This window comes from Triticum aestivum, chromosome 4D, assembly GCF_018294505.1.
Source record: "Triticum aestivum cultivar Chinese Spring chromosome 4D, IWGSC CS RefSeq v2.1, whole genome shotgun sequence".
Taxonomy (NCBI): domain Eukaryota; kingdom Viridiplantae; phylum Streptophyta; class Magnoliopsida; order Poales; family Poaceae; genus Triticum; species Triticum aestivum.
Window position 1 is genome coordinate 321,167,385 of NC_057805.1, and position 7,194 is coordinate 321,174,578.

Here is a 7,194-nt window from a genome sequence, read left to right on the forward strand (position 1 = left end):
TCCCACGTGTCAGTGAAGAGGCGAGCCGAAGCGCGTTCCGTTTGCGCGAGCCTTGTGCAGGACCGAACGTGTGTGGGGTGCAATGCGACCGCGACAGGAGTGCTATGAGTGTACTGCCTTTTTTCCTTTTAAACTAGGTGCTTCGCCCCCTCAGAAAAAAATTTGTTGCTTCGCGCGATCCATCGATACTACTACTAGTAATCCGGTAATCCCGACTAAAACGGCGCGGCCGGGTCTTTTCCCGCGCGATATGCTGGGAGGTTGGCTTAGTTGGGTTTATTAGGACGAGTAATGCTACACCTACTTAATCCTAGTTACGTAATTAACGTAATGTGAAACGTGTGAGCTGTTGATTGTCGATTGGGGGAGGGAGGGGCCCACCACCATGAAAATCAGGGGAGGAGAGAGAGAGGCAATTTACGTTAACCCTTTCGTAGGTTCCTGTAGATGTAGAAAGATGTGAAATGCGTGAATGTGTAGTGGACGTACTATTGGGCTGCCTAAGATAATTTGTTTATGTATAGACCCTATGTGTTTATTTTACTTCGCATGTTAGATTTGTCTCGGTTCAATAAAAAGCAGAGTTGGTGATGATGGTGTGCCTGTCATCCTGCAATATAGGCCGTCCGATCTATATCTAACGGATAGGAAGGAAACTATGACAATTTACCCGCACTCCTCTCCACATTTGCAGATAAGGCTTTCCCTCGTTCATCCTTTTCTCCCACAAGATCTTGATCTTCTGTGCAACGCACGGGCATCTTGCTAGTACTCCTACAATATGTATATTATTGTGAAAGTTCATATACACCGGCCGAGATTAATGCAAACACGACAGATTTTCATTACATTTTGAACTTTTATAGGACAGAAAAATAAAAGAAACCCGACCCTAAACCTATTCTACGGCGGCGACCGACGTCCTCCATCTGCGATCTCTATGTACGGGGGCGGGGTTCAAGAGCCGTAAAGTGAAGGTGCGGTCTCCGGCGAGGAAGAGTAGAACACGGGATACAGACCGGCCAGTTGGCACACCATGCCCTGCCGCCTCCCATGCCCTACTCATCCTCGGAGGAGTCCCCGACCTCGGCGGTGCCGGACGTTGGACGGCGGCAAGTAGGACGCATGGTTGACGGTGCTCCCGTCGTCGGCCGCCAGCGTGGCCACCGCTTGTGCGGTCGCGTCCGCGTCCGGCTACGCCGCTATTGCGTCGCGAGAGGCGACTTGAGTGAGGGCGGCGACCTCGAGCTTCATCCCCGAAGACAAGCTCTCCCGCAGAGCATTTGCACTTGCGGTCATGGCGGATGTGGTGCCAGGTAGGAGGACGATGCGCTGTGGTGTGGAGGTTAGCTAGGCGTTGCCGCTTTAACTAGCACATTCCGGTGAGGCCAAGTGTCCGGGTGCGTCATTAAGTCTCTGGAGTTGGTTCCTCGGGCACCGAGCCTCTTAACGACGACATACGAACGGACGGCATGAATGCGGGCAGCTGGCGCCGGCTGGGAACGCACCGCGCGACGGCACGAGGACGAGGGTTTTGGTGTGCCAGGGTAGTCAGCTGCGGTCGTGGCAACGTTGGAGATGCCCTTTGCTCACATGCGATCCCCGCATGTCATTGAAAAATCAAGATGACCCAGCATGGTCTCAAGTCCAGAGGGTGCAGTTGGCCGCGCTACACCACTCCGCGGACGCATCGCGGCGCCCCGTGCATCCTCGACGAGCCGGGTGTTGGGGTGTGTTTGGATTGTGGCCAAAGTGCACCTTACCAAAATTTTGGTCATGACCCAAAGATTGGTCTTTGTTTGGATGGTTGCCATCTTTTTGGCATGCCAATGAACTCTAGCCAACTCTAGTTCATTTTTCTTGTCAATGTTGGCCAAATCATGGGCAACCAATACCTCAACCAAAATTTTGGTCATGACCCAAAGATTGGTCTTTGTTTGGATGGTTGCCATTTCTTTGGCATGCCAATGAACTCAAGCCAACTCTAGTTCATTTTTCTTGCCAATGTCGGCCAAATCATGGGCAACCAATACCTCAACCAAAATTTTGGCTACCCAATGCTTTGATGGGGCAACCTTGGGCACAAACCAAACATATCGTTGGTCGTGCCACAGCACTAACGCCACCTTCGGCACACTGAAACCGACCGTGTCTAGCGACGATATGAGCGTGTCGCTCACCGCCGTCGCCGTGTCCAGAGGCGGTGCTGGAGCTGCGCCCCGTTGTTGGCCCCAACGACCCACATGAACGGTTATCGGTGGCGAGGAGGTCGTGGGCCAGCTCCTCCATTGGACTAGTCTGCGCTACGTCGTCTCGACGGGTGTGCCCCACATGTCGGTTTCCCTGTTTTCCCAACCATATTCGAGCGTCAGTGCTCCGCGTTGCGAATTAGGCCTTTCACTATGTAGGCCAAACAAGACAACTTATTGTTTATTTGAGCCGTTCAAGTATAATCATGTGGCGTTTGCTTATTTCTCATTCCTCTCCAACCCTCTTCTCCATCGATCATGTCGCCCTCCAGTCGAGTCCATCCTCCCGCATGCCTCATTTGAACATTCCGCCGAGTATCATTCGCATGTACCCACCCTAGTCCTCTTTCAATAGATCTCCGGACCACGAGATTAAATCGAGAGGGAACGAGTGGGGGCACCTGATACCTAAGGCGGATTCAAAATTTTGAACCGGTGATCATAGAATCCGTAAATCATATATAAAGGGTATTCAATGTTCGTTTCATTTTTGAACGTACAATATACTCCCCCTATCCTTTCTAGTTTACATATAAGTTGTATGTGTAGTCAAAGTATCTCTACTTTGATAAAAAAAGGTATCAACATTCAACAACGCCCAATCAGTATTGTTAGATTCGTACGTACTCCTACATTTGTACTCGAGATGGTTTCCAATTAGACTATTGACAAGATTAATAGTACATGAGATGTATAATGTGAAAATTATATCATTGGAAACTCCTTTCACATACGAATTTGACCGTATGCTTTGTGTAAGTTGCGTGTCATATATTATTACTCTAACATTTGGTCAAAGTTAGCCTCGAAAAACGCATTAGACCCTGTATGCTTTGTGTAAGTTGCATGTCATATATTATTACTCTAACATTTGTGTAAGTTTTATGTCATATATTATTACTCTAACATTTGGTCAAAGTAGTATAGTGGAAGTGGATCCTCTGACGTAGGTATCCCTGCCTTACCCTCCCTTTCGGTCACTTACTAGCGGACCCCATGCTTGCTAGGCCCCGCATGTTAGTTACTCAATGGGTTCGGCCACGTCAGGGGATCCTCATCCGTAGTATACTCCCTCTGTTTTTATTTACTCCGCATAAAACGGAGGGAGTGGTGGTATAATAAATGGTGCGGGCGGGGGAGGGGGAGGGACGTCGGTTTGCTCTCAACTGCGGTCCCACAAGCGAGCGAACACGCAAGACGAAGCACGTTCCATTTGGTGAGCAATGTGGAGGGTCCAGCGTGCCGGGCTGCAACGCGAACGCGACAAGAGCGATGTACAGTCAAAACCGATTGACCGGTCGTCACCGGAACCACTATTCACACCAGAACCTTCGCTGCTCGGCCTACGCCAGCCACTGCCCTAAAACCACACCAAATCTCCAGCCCATTCCCCCACCTTTTGATCCCCTAGCCCGCATCAAGCGTCCCCTAGTTTGCCGGAAAGCCATGGTGCGCCGCAAGATCACTTACTACAAGATGCTGACGCCGGAGCGCCGCGCAGAAATCACGGCGGCGGTCAGCGCCACAGACCTCCGTTCCCAAGCTCGCTTTGCGGCGGGCCAATCCCCGAGTTCTCTGGAGCCAAGCTACGAGGAGGAGGAAGCCGATCTAATGTTCATGGCGGAGGTCGCGGCGCAGAAGGCCCCCGATGGGTATGAGACGATGGGCGTCGACTTCGTGCCGGCGTCCGAGTCCCCCATGTTGCAGGCGGACCAGCGGTTCAACATGGCGATACTAAAGGAGGACCGGGAGGCAGAGGCTCAACTCGACGCGGAGCGCGCGCATGCCGCTACCATCGAGGCTCTCCTGCAGGCGGAACCGGATGTCGTGGATGTGAACCGGGCGGCGGAGGCTCAACTTGAGGCAGAGCGCGCGGATGCCGCTGCCATCGAGGCTCTCCTGCAGGCGGAACCAGACGTCCTGGACTTGAACCGGGCGGCGGAGGCTCGACTCGACGCAGAGCGCGCGGATGTCGCTGCCATCGAGGCCCTCCTGCAGGCGGAACTGGACGTCCTCGACTTGAACCGGGCTGTGCTCTTGTCCGTCCAGAGCGCCCGCACGCTCCGCTTGAACGAGTAGCTGGAGGCCGAGGACAACCACGGTGCGGAGACACACGTCGGCAGCGACGGCCGGTTCGCGCCGGCAGCCAAAGACGACGAGGCCGTCCCTTTCCACGAGCAGTGATAGTTTTTCTTTATGTTGTTGTTTTTATGGATCTTTTGCTGTGTAAAAACATATATTTGTTATGCAAGTCACCTGACTTGGGTCAGTCTACCATTTCAGGTGGTTGGATGAATATCCTACATCTCCTAACCCTTCTTTCCTTCTTCCTCACCTCTTCTTCTTCCCCAACAGACCACCGCACGGGCCGTACGGATACTCCCCAACATGCGGTTGGATAAACATACTCTATGAACAAAAATTATGTGTCAGCGATAGGATGGCTGAGTTTGCTTTGTTCACATGCGACAGCACGTGTCAGTGAGGGTGCGTTCCCTTGGTTGGGTTGGCGGCATGCAGGAGCGACTATGTGAGGGTGCGGTGCGACCGCGTCGTGCAGGAGCGACCGTGTGAGGGTGCGGTGCGACCGCGACAGCCGTGCGCAAGTGTACCTCCTTCTCATTTTGAAAACTTTAGGCAAGCTTGGAAAAAATGTGTGGCGAAGTTTGGCAATGCAAGGCCTAGACCCAAACAGGATAAGTACGTACGTACTAGGAGTACTAGTGTTAAAAAAGAAAGGCGGGGTTTTCCTTCGCGGGATTTAATCGATACAAATCCTCGTTTCATGTGTCAATTAATGCGTATTTTTTTCTCCAGAGACCAAAGAGCTAACCATCTCACTCCTCATCGCTTGATTAATGCAGCACCATGCAAACCAACCTTCTCACTTCCGCATGCATGCAGGGGATATTAATGTCCTTGGTTGCTAACCCCATCAATTTTGCCTCGATTAGCGTTAGTGGCCCTTTGCAAATTGTAATTTTGATATACTGGCCTTGTGTACAAAAAAATGGAGGTAGTAACTATATTTGACTTCCTTCCCCATTGCGGTGACGTCGACGATATTTTTTTTGGGTGGTTTGGCGAAGTGCGTTCGACGGAGAACACCATTGAGGGAGACCACGGTTAGTCGTTCGCAAGTGCCGCCTGCAAGCCGAGATAACCACCTTATTTGCATCCAGGAAGTCCTTTACTAGTACTACTAGGAGTACTAGTGCGGTGAGATGGTTTCTCGAAGAAGATGATGGAGAAGCGGAGTCAGCGAAGAGTGAAATGATGGTTGCTTCGTCCGTGCTTTTGTGATTTGACGCCTCACTGCTTTGTGATTTATGATAGAAGGGATAGGGGAGTAGACTCTGTGCTCTATACTGTACTACATGCGTCCAAGCATGGGAGAAAGAGGAGAGACGTTGCATTTTTCTATTCCTTCAATCAATCAATCAGGGAGCTTCGGTTCCATCTTTTTGGCTTTGGCAACACCGTCCACAATGGTTCCCACAATGCCAAAAGCTATTTTCACATTTGGCTACACATTGTGGATGCCCTTAACCATACCACTTGGTTTTGCTCCTGTGTGCTATCTATACAAATCTCAATTATATTGATCTAAAAAATTATAGAATCAAGATTAGTAAAAAGGAGGTGATTTTGCCGTGCGGATGGCGGGGGAGGTTTCTTATTTGAGCAATGCTACATCCACGTAATGGTTTACGTAAAGTTACGAACTGATGTGATGTGGGACTATTTGATTGGATTAAAGGAGAGGATTAGGCCCACCCCACCTGAAAATCAGGGGGGCATATATAGATTAGATGGAAAGTATACGTAGCAGCTACGTAGCCCTTTGTAAGTCTAGGATTAGGCTTCTTATTTTCGGAGGACATTGTCCTGGCGGTTTGCTAACATGCGGTCCCACGTGTTAGTGCTTTACCAAGCCGATCCGCGTCCCACATGAGGCAGAACAACGGCAGAAGCAAGACGTGGTTAAGTTGAAGAAGATGAGGGAGAAGCGGATTCAGCAACGAGTGAAATGATGTGATGGTTGCTTCGTCCCTCCAACTTAACTGCTAGAAAGGTGCAGCTTTGTGACTTGACGCCTCATTGCTCATTACTACGCTGGCGCCATGACTGGGGTGCTTCACCCCGGCTGCTCTGCACTGTATTCTGGTATGGCACGTGGACCCGGTAGCTTGATGTCCCACATGTCGGCGAAAGGGACTAGAAGATTTATGAAAGCGAGCGCTCCACTCTTACGACGGAGGAGTAGACGACATGACGGCCCAGTGAACTGTCACTTGTAGTACTGTATAGTACTATAGTTTTGCTGTTTCGCACGATCCATCGATACAAACCCGATTAAACAGGAAAGGGCGGGATTTTTCCCGCGCGGTAGATGATACTGGCCATACATTTCGAAGGCAATTTTAATATGCAAACTGAATAATTATAAGTAACAATATGATATCTAGTAAAACTGAAAACACATATGATTTATTGTGTTAGAGTGTAGTAGTAGTGCTGTATTGCATAGTTGTTAGATGTAACATGCGAGAACGTGTAGAGATGTAGTTTTGGAGGGCCTACAGAGAGAAAAGCGTAATACGGTCACCGAACTTCAGAATAAGCTGATTACGGTCACTATATACGTTTTGCGGTGATTATACGGTCACTTGCTCACAGTTCAGCATCGGATTGCACTCTGTTGACTGGCCAAATAGTCTGCGTGGCGCCATGTTGACTAGTTAAATTGACCACGTTCCTTGTGGGTCCCACCTGTCAGTTCGCATAGGCAAAAGGTCAGATAAACACAAATTTACGCAGGCGCGACAAGGCTCCAACCCGTGCGCGGGAATCACCTGGTTGTGTATGTGTCTGTCAGGGCCTGATGTGTGCGCATGCACGTGTAGGTTGAGCACTTGAGCGTGAGAGTATGTGTTGGTCGTGT